This window comes from Notolepis coatsorum (genome assembly GCF_963971535.1).
Source record: "Notolepis coatsorum genome assembly, chromosome: 14".
In the NCBI taxonomy this organism is placed as follows: domain Eukaryota; kingdom Metazoa; phylum Chordata; class Actinopteri; order Aulopiformes; family Paralepididae; genus Notolepis; species Notolepis coatsorum.
In genome coordinates this window covers 4593482-4604516 of record NC_140178.1, presented here as the reverse complement: position 1 = coordinate 4604516, position 11035 = coordinate 4593482, and positions in this window count along the sequence as shown.

Below are 11035 nucleotides of genomic sequence, written 5' to 3'. Positions count from 1 at the left end.
GGGAAGGAATTTAAGACATTTACAATTGTAAACATTCAGAGAAGAAAATGTTATTGCATTGTTTTGATTAATCTGGAAATAATTATTGAAAACCGAATGCCGAAAGGCTGAAAATTATTTGCCAGATGCGCAAATGAAGATGAGCGGTGAGCGAGCGTGGAGCTGGTGTGACGCATCATGTATCGATTCGTGCCGCCACCACGCATGTGGATATTTTAATCATGGTTCATAACGTGCGTGTGTCATCTTGATGAATAAATAACGAAAATAGATACCAATGATGTAAACTAACCATGGGGTTTAACCCTGCTGCCCCGCACAGTCATTAAGATGATGACACACGTGCTGCCCTGCACCGTCATTAAGATGATGACACACACGTGCTGCCCCGCACCGCCATTAAGACACACGTGCTGCCCCGCACCGTCATTAAGACACACGTGCTGCCCCGCACCGTCATTAAGACACACGTGCTGCCCTGCACCGTCATTAAGACACACGTGCTGCCCCGCACCGTCATTAAGACACACGTGCTGCCCCGCACCGTCATTAAGACACACGTGCTGGCTGCCCTGCACCGTCATTAAGACACACGTGCTGCCCCGCACCGTCATTAAGAAGACACACGTGCTGCCCCGCACCGTCATTAAGATGATGACACACACGCGCTATGAACCATATGGATTAAAATATCCACGTGCTGTTGGGTCAAGAAAATGTTTGATAAAAACGTTAAAACTGGGTCAATTTCGATACATTTTTCACCCTCTTCACGAAAGTCACCGTTGGCCTAGTCACATAATAATACAACATGCAAGTGCGGGCCTTTAATTAAGGCTTGCGGTGGGTTCATAATATATATAAATTACGAAGGTACGATACGTTGATAAGTTTTCACACACTGGCGGGGTATAAAACGAGTCAAAACGGCTGCCATCAACGAAGAAATACTAATTTCTATAACCATTTGAAAACCATGAATTAACACCAGCAACAACAGCAATTAAGCTATCCTAGCTGCACGCTCCCGTCAAATATATATGAATCCGCTGTAAGTGTTCACTTGTTTCTAAACTATTCTGGTAACGTTACTGTTTGAAGTCAACTATAAAATATTGATGAATTGTAAATGTAATTACCTGAGATTTGTGCAATGTTGAACTTCAGCTAGAAGAACACCGCGTGGGCTGAGGAGACATCACAGAAGGTAGTGCGCATGCGCAGCAGCGTCCGGCTAATAGCAGCGTGTTGCTGCCAGGTGTTTAGATATCCCCCCAAACGTGAAGCGTTGATAACGTTGACAATGGGAATGGTTAAATTGCTCATATCTGGCAACCTGCTCATGTGGGGGGAGCTAGTCTTCCTGGGGTCCACACAACACAATACACGTAAGGGATTGATTGATTGATTGATTGATTGAAAACTTTATTAACAGATTGCAGAATGGGTACAGTACAGTACAGCTCAATACATACAATTGTTAAGGGGATGCAGACCAGAGAAAGACTTTTGTCTTGTTTACATCAGGGTCCCCCATTTTCAATTCATCATAACATATATGACATACATGACATACAGATAGACAGTACTGCACATCTATACATTTATGACATATCAGATTTGCAAATACAGTACTGTTTGTTATACAAAAGTGTCCAGAAAAAGTGTATATACATTTGGCGTAGAAACTGTACATTGGAGGAGGTTGGGTGGGTGGTGTGGGGTTGGGTGGGTGGGTGAGGGCTGTACATTGGAGGTGGGGGGGGGGGGGGGTTGGGTAGGGGACACACACACATTTTACACTGTACATTGGAATACTGACAAAGCCTTACTTGGTCATTTACTGTACAACTAGGTTAGGACATTTGTAGGGGCCAGTTTCGAATTGCAGTCTCACGTAGGTGTTTTTTTAGAGTGTTTTTGAAAGTGGGTAGTGATTCACATTCCTTTACAGCTGTGGGTAGGGCGTTCCACATTGATGTGGCATAATTGCGAAACGTGTTTAGTCCCTTGTTTGAGCCGAATCTGGGTTTTACATGATTTGTGGAGCTCCCTCTGGTGTTGTGATTGTGGTATTCACTGACCTTTGGGAAGTATTTTGACATGTACATGGGTACCTTGTAGATGTAGATGTAGATACCTTGTAGTACCTTGATCATGTACTACATAGATATATATAGATATATCTATGATAATGTAGAGCTACCAGGTCATTGTCGCAAAATAATTGACCGACACGGAGTTTAGAACATATATATATATATAGACTGCTATCAGTCGTACCACACCGTTCGCTACGGTAGCCGAGGGGCAAGATCCCTCTAGAATACCTTGGCATCTAAAAGACTACGCCCATTGACTACAGCTCCAAATGTGATTGGCTGATCAAACTGTCACTCCACACCTGGGCTCCTGTTAAAGTGTGCAGGCAGGTCGCGTGTAGCTTATTGCCAGCGGAAGAGTGCAAGAATGCTTCCGCATTCGTCACCGCACGCCAGTATGGTAATGCGCCTTTCCTTTCGCCCCGCTCAGACAAATGCATGTAGTACATTGCAACACAACGCAGCATTTCCGCATACATTGCAACGAATCACTTGGAGTTTGAAAGTGATATCAGAAGAAACTACTCAACCTCGGCTGTCTTTAACTATGAGTGAACACAACGCATTGTAACGTTAACGCAGCTGTCAACTGTACTTTACTATGGAATATACATGTATATTATCGCGACGCGTCGTCACAGACTAAACAGTGTTCTGGATTTTCCTACAATGGATTATTGATTGTAAATTGAACCCTTGCACTGAAGAACCATTATGAATCTGTGTTAGAAAATGTTTTGGATCTAAATCACTTGGAGTTTGAAAGTGATATCAGAAGAAACTACTCAACCTCGGCTGTCTTTAACTATGAGTGAACACAACACTCTAACTTACCATGTTTAGATAATGAAGTACTCAACCTCTACTGTATTTAACTATGAGTGTACACAACACTCTAACTTACCATGTTTAGATAATAAAGTACTCAACCTCTACTTGTCTACTGTCTGACTGAACACAACACTCTAACTTACCATCTTTAGATAATGATGTACTCAACCTGGTCCTGGGCCTGGTCTACAAGATACACTACACGACCAAGGTACCCATGTACATGTCAAAATACTTCCCAAAGGTCAGTGAATACCACGATCACAACACCAGAGGGAGCTCCACAAATCATGTTAAACCCAGATTCGGCTCAAACAAGGGACTAAACACGTTTCGCAATTATGCCACATCAATGTGGAACGCCCTACCCAAAGCTGTAAAGGAATGTGAATCACTACCCACTTTCAAAAACACTCTCAAAAAACACCTACGGGAGACTGCAATTTGAAACTGGCCCCTGTAAATGTTCTAACACAACCCCCTCCAATGTACAGTAAATTACCAAGTATGGTCTTGTCAATATTCCAATGTACAGTTTTGTTTGTACAGTTGTACAGTGTACAGTGTCCCCCACCCACCCCTCCTACCCAACCTCCCCCCACTCCTACCCAACCCCCCCCCCCCCACCCACCCAACCACCTCCAATGTACAGTCCCCCCCCCCCACCTACCCAATCCAATGTACAGTTTCTACGGCAAATGTATATACTTTTTTTTTTTTTTTTTTTTTGCTCTCTTTGTATCACAAACAGTACTGTATTTACAAATATGGTATGTCATAAATATATAGATGTAGCAGTACTGTCTATCTGTATGTCATGTATGTCATATATGTTATGATGAATTGAAAATGGGGGACCCTGATGTAAACAAGACGAAAGTCTTTCTCTGGTCTGCATCCCCTCAACAATTGTATGTATTGAGCTGTACTGTACTGTACCCATTCTGCAATCTGTTAATAAAGTTTTCAATCAATCAATCAATCAAACCTCTACTGTATTTAACTATGAGTGTTGTAAATTCCCCATGATTTGTTATGCTGTGTATTGTCATTTCCAGTCAGGCACTTCTTTGATGGCCCAGGGGTCCTATTATTTATAGTCTGGCATCTCTCTGGACAGCCCAGGGGTCCTAATGGGTTTAAATACAGCGGCCATCTTGCCCCCATGTGTTCCATTGCTGTCTGCTTTCCCAGTAAGAGTGCGTTCATGAACTAAGTAAGTCACCAATAGCCTACAAATATAGTGCCTATGGTAATGATAGATACATGTCATATGTAGCCTGCCTTATGTGTTGAGATGCTGTGACATGCATGTGTGACTATGATTTGGTTTGCTACGTTGTGTTAATTCATGCTGCTAATTGAGCTATGCTAATGCCAATAATGCTATAGCATCTCTTCAGTTGTGTGTTCTGGATGCCATTGCATTCTGCCATTTACTTGTTATGTTGGTCCATGCGGCCGATGCTAATATGCTAGATAGCATCTTTTCAGTTGTGTGCATTATGTTTGGTCCATGCGGCCAATGCTAATATGCTAGATAGCATCTTTTTCAGTTGTGTGCATTATGTTTGGTCCATGCAGCCAATGCTAATATGCTAGATAGCATCCTTTCAGTTGTGTGCATTATGTTTGGTCCATGCAGCCAATGCTAATATGCTAGATAGCATCCTTTCAGTTGTGTGCATTATGTTTGGTCCATGCAGCCAATGCTAATATGCTAGATAGCATCCTTTCAGTTGTGTGCATTGTTTGGTCCATGCGGCCGATGCTAACATGCTAGATAGCATCCTTTCAGTTGTGCGCATTATGTTTGGTCCATGCAGCCAATGCTAATATGCTAGATAGCATATTTTGCTGTGTGTTCAGGTTATGATTAATAAGCATGTACCTCTGTTAATTATTGTGTGTTCTGCTTATCTGTTGCAGAACACCACTCACTCAATCTTTGATCGCTCCATCCAGCCCTACGACCTGGATGGAAGCATATCGCTCAACAACAGAATCCTTAATAAATACGAAAGGACTGTTCTCTGTGTCTGCGTCCGCTCTCTGACCGGGGTGTGCCCTTCTGGATGAAGTGGCTCCAGCAAACTTTGCAAACAAAGCATTATATCTTCAATAATGAGTGAACACAGCACTCTAACTTACCATGTTTAGATAAGTACAGTTGACAGCTGCGTTAACGTTACAATGTGTTGTGTTCACTCATAGTTAAAGACAGCCGAGGTTGAGTAGTTTCTTCTGATATCACTTTCAAACTCCAAGTGATTTAGATCCAAAACATTTTCTAACACAGATTCATAATGGTTCTTCAGTGCAAGGGTTCAATTTACAATCAATAATCCATTGTAGGAAAATCCAGAACACTGTTTAGTCTGTGACGACGCGTCGCGATAATATACATGTATATTCCATAGTAAAGTACAGTTGACAGCTGCGTTAACGTTACAATGCGTTGTGTTCACTCATAGTTAAAGACAGCCGAGGTTGAGTAGTTTCTTCTGATATCACTTTCAAACTCCAAGTGATTCGTTGCAATGTACGTGGAAATGCTGCGTTGTGTTGCAATGTACTACATGCATTTGTCTGAGCGGGGCGAAAGGAAAGGCGCATTACCGTACTGGCGTGCGGTGACGAATGCGGAAGCATTCTTGCACTCTTCCGCTGGCAATAAGCTACACGCAGGCAGGTCATGCTAGAATACCCTCGATGGATGAAAGTCTGCCCAGTGACTTGTGAAAAGAAATCTCTGATTGGCTGTTAATTTCTCCTGTACAAAAACCCTAATGCGCAGTGAATGGGGCGAAAACAAATATGGCGAGCGAAACAGTGCGGTTTAACAGATTAGCGACACAAACTATTTTAATACATTTGATGAATCTTTTTTTTTAAATATAAATAATTTTTTTTTTTTTAAAGTATACTTTATACTTATAGCACATGCACAAGCCTGGTCTCTTTTGAAAGATAACATTCTGAAGCTAATGATACAATAAAGGAAGATCACCTTTAGTGCTAATGAAATAGAGTAACATAGGTCTGAACTTGAGTTGTAGAAAAATGTGTTACTCAAGTTTTTCTGTAGTAGTTAGTAGTCCAGAAGTAGTATTTCCCCAGAATGTCTGGAGGCTTACAAATCTCCTGCGATCCATGGCCTGAAGTCTTATGTAGTACATGTGCAAATTTCACAAGGATCCGTTCAGAAATGAGTGATTAGGAGTGATTTTGGTAAACTGTGTACAAAAGAAAAGCTCAGTTTTCTCATAGACTTCAATTCATTCGGCGGTTTTTCTCTTCCTGTTTTCGCTCGTAACTTTTCACCTAGATCCCTGATTCGTACATCCCCAGATGGGGTATCATTGGAAAGCCACACTCCTTGGCTACTACAACGCTGTTCAATCATTTTCGAGATCGCCAAATGATTGACGGAACTAGAGCCCCAAGAGTCGGGAGTAGTATTTGTGCAATATCGTGTACTTGCTCAAGCCTCAAATATCCGCATGTAACTCGAGAACCGCTGAACGAATTCTGTCACCTGAAAGGGCTATCGACAGGCAACAAATGGGGCTTTAATTCTATATTGTATTAAAAAATATGCACACCCGAGCCACTAGAGGTCGCCAAAGTGCTGGTGGGTAAATCGTCCTCAAAAGGACTCACATGTGGGCCCTTGCAGGTTAAGTGGAAACCTTTTTTTCTTCAATTCTGCTATATTTGTTTGTACAGCTGACCTGGACTTTCCTGGAAGCAATAATACATGGATACCACTGGGACATGTTTATTGTGAGCGATCTGTGATGCTGGATTTCCCTCGGGATCAATAATGTACTTCTATTCTATTCTATTCCATTCTATTCTATTCTCTAAACTGACTTTTGGAGAGATACATGGTTATGCAAGACATTAGAATGTATATTGTCGTCATACAGCACAAGTATAGTACAACGAAAAGAAGTTTGGCATCCAACCAGAGTGCAAATGTAACAGTAAAGTGCGACAGTGATATACAATGTACGGGTGATTAAACTGGGGGCGACAGTGGATCGGGAGGTAGAGCTGGTAAGCGGAAGGTTCCCGGTTTGATTCCCGCTCCTCCCGGGCAGCGTGTCGAAGTGTCCTTGAGCAAGACACTTAACCCCTAATTGCTCCCCAGGAGCAGGTTGGCACCTTGCATGGTCGCCCCCACTGTCGGTGTGTGAATGTGTGAGTGAATAGGTGAATGTGAGGCAAGAGTTGTAAAGCACTTTGGATAAATGTGCTATATAAATACACCATTTACCATTTTATTTACCAAATTAGTACTAACTGAGTAATAGCGCTAATCAAATGTGTGTACAGAGTTGTAGTATTACTGTGATATACTTCAGTAACGTTATATATTGCACAATAGCCCTATCCTTGCATCAGAGCAGATTCAATTAGGTGATCGTATTTAACAAATAACTTCAGTGTGCGTCACAGTGGAAAAGCCCTGATCTGCAAGATGTTTAATCAAAGTGCGTTCGGTATAAGTCACCCAGAAGAACACAATGTTAAATGATTACTCATCCCATAAAAGTTTATTTGCTCTCAGCTCAAAACGTCCTCTCCAGTGGACATGAGAGAACCCAGCGCGGCCCACCGGTGTACGATTGCTTCCATGTGTGCGTTTGGCAGAGGTAGGGCGCATGTGTTGACTCACCAGCGGTAAGAGTGACATTACAAGTTAAAAAAGGCTGCTCCACTGGGCTTAGTCAGTTCCGTAGAGAGGAAATATCTTTCTGCATGAGGCAGTGAGTATACGAATGCCTAGTGAGTGAATGAACAAAATATGTTTTAAACATTTTTTTTTTATATTAGCTTTAATGTCCTTCTATTTTTCTGTTTCTTTTCTGGCTTAAACATCTATAGCAGGGACTATACAACTGAAAACTAGCAACCCTGCTAATGTTGGCATATTTACAGTTTTTAATTTGTGTTCATTTACATTTACATTTACATTTAGTCATTTAGCTGAAACGCTTTTATCCAAAGCGACTTACAAGTTCTGTACGACAAGTCATCAGGAAGGGCGCAACTCTATCAGCTGAGTAACAATGTTCATCAAAGTGTTGAGTGCTACAGTGTAGGTTAGTTTATTAGGACAAGTGCATGACAGTACGGTTAGTTAGGGTTAGATTTTTTTTTTTTTTTTATTGTTTTATTGTGATTTATTGTTTTATATTATTATTATTATATATTTATAAATGTATAACTGTTGATTGATGTGCACTGTCCCTGATCAAATAAACTAAACTAAATGTACTTATACTTTAAACTCCTTCAAACAAATATTCACCTCCTGTGAACTTTCTGCACATTTAGCTATTTTACAAAAAATATATATAGTAAAGATTTTAAGACTTTCTTTTGTTTGTGATCTCAAAGTCAAAGTCATGTTTATTGTAATTTTTCCATGTGACATGGAGGCACGAAATACAGTACTCGGGTCTCGGTTATAGCCATTAAATACTAAATAACTAGAATAAATACTAAAATAAATACTGATCCTCATGATAGACATACAAACTGATTCAATACAAATCCAGGAAAAAACGAATCAGTCAATAAAAAAACGTATTAATTCAATAGAAAACGAACCCATTCTATAAAAACCTAGTCTAATTCAATCAAACTGATTTAGTTCGATAAAACTGATGTTCAAGTTCAAGTTTTTCAAGTTGTATTTGTCACATACATGTATATTACAGTGAAACGCGTGGTCCTGTATGACCTGTATGATGAGATTGTGCTTCATACAGTAAAAAAAAAAGTAAAAGAATAAAGACCAAACACTATACAAAATATACAATATACAAAACTAAAATGTACAAAATGCAAAAACAAACAAAACAAATGAAAAATGCTCAAATGAAGTAGAAGAGGTCATGCAAATCCTTTAGGAATAAATAGATAAAATATGGTGTAACGTTTAATGTTTGAAGCTGCATCGTTCCCTCTACGATAATTAGTTGCGGATGCTTAAAATACGTTTTTTATCTAAACACAAACCCAGAAAGGGAACCGGCGTTGCGCTCCAGACGTGTTTACTTGCCTGGTAAAGGTGGTGGGAGGGGCAGGGACACTGCATGGGGGGGGGCACCGCATGGGGGAGGGGGGGGGGGGGTCAGGGACACCGCATGGGGGGGGGGTGATGCAGTGTTTCCTCTTGTGTCACTTTATATATCCAACGTTAAAGGGACACTTCACTGAAAAACAATGCTGATGTTTTATTTATTTTTTTGTGCCAAATCACTCTCACACACACACACGCACACGCACACGCACACACACACACACACACACACGCGCTGCATGACGATGTAGCAATGTGTGCTGCCACAAGTAAAGACTTCTTCAAGTCCAGTTTCATCTGCCCTGGACCACCAACACAGTGGGGGGGGGGGGGGGGGGGGGGGGGGGGGGGGCGACAGTGGGTCGTGAGAGGTAGAGAGCGGTCGTCTGGTAATCCGGAGGTTCCCGGTTCGATTCCCTCTCCTCCCGGGGCAGCGTGTCGAAGTGTCCTTGAGCAAGACACTTAACCCCTAACTAATGTGTGAGTGAACGGGTAAAATGTGAGGAACAAAATTGTAAAGCGCTTTGGATAAAAGAGATAATATAAATGCACCATTTATACCATTTACAGCTCTCACCAAGAAGGCCCAGCAGAGCCTCAACTTCCTGTGGAGACTGAGGAACGTGAACACGACAAAGTGTTAACCCTTTCACTACCACACCTTTTGTAGTGTGGTAGTGAAAGGTTAACCGTCTGTAGTGTGGTAGTGAAAGGTTAACCATCTGTAGTGTGGTAGTGAAAGGGATAACCTTCTGTAGTGTGGTAGTGAAAGGGATAACCGTAGAGAGCGTTCTGTCAGCCTGGATAGGGAAGAGCCAGGGCCTCAGACCGTAAATCCCCGCAGAGGGCCGTGAGGGTGACGGCCAGAAAAGATGACACGGTTGTCACTCTGTCTGCCATACCTGACTTCTAGGAAGCACGGTGTAACGGAGGTACCGCAGTCTATCCACAGTCACGAGGGACAGTAAGTGAAGTGGCTGTGGACATTAAGCGGTACTGCAAGTAAACTCACTCCCCAGAGGCATCCAGACCCAGTAGCAAGAAGTGAATTCACCTCTTGGTATAGTGGTCTGTGACTGTGATGCCGCCCGCGACGCGGGAGACCGGGGTTCAACTCCCACTCAGGGCGACCCCTTAACAGGGGTCGAATAGAAAAACACAATGCAGAGTAAGATCACACCGGTTACAATGGCGTGTGGCTGACCCCTCTCACCGCCCTCCCAACTCCTGGTCCCAATTGTGGGTTGAGCTGCACCAGCCAATTCTTAATTTTTTCTTGTTTCATCTGTGAATTGTTTTGTTTCTCTTTGTATATTGTATACATTATTATTTTGTGTAAATTAGGTTGTACGCCGACCATTTTGATTGGTTGATTCTTTATTTGTCTCCAACATAGAAACATAAAACAAGTTTAAAAAAACAAAAAGGTAAATAGTCAAAGACTATTTCCATATAGTTCAATACGTGTTCGACAGGGGGAAAGTAAAAACGTATCATGCCCTGCCCGTTCCTTACAATATTTTACATAATATAATAAAACTAAACATAATATAACAAATAATGAAACATTTTATAAAAGTACAGTTTTTCATATATACAAATATCCAAATGAGAAAAAAATATATATTAAGCAGTTGGCAGGCACATTTGTTTGACACTGGACAGTTTTCATTGGTATGAAAGAATTACAATAAAGAACCTTGAACTTTATTGAGAGTTAATGAGTTTGAATATCTCCCCTTAATCCTTAATCCCTGTGCAGTGTTAATTACAGCTCAATGAAATTATGTCGATGAAGAAGATAGAGATAAGGATTGCGATAGATTGCTATTCTTTCATCTGCTGTACATAATTTCATTGAGTTGTAATTAACACAACACAAGAATTCAGAGTTGTCTATTTCTATTTCTATTTTTTCATCCACATAGTTTCATGGAGCTGTAATTAACGCAACACAAGGACTCAGTGACCCCGATGACATCACTGGTGGCCATTTTCAAACTCA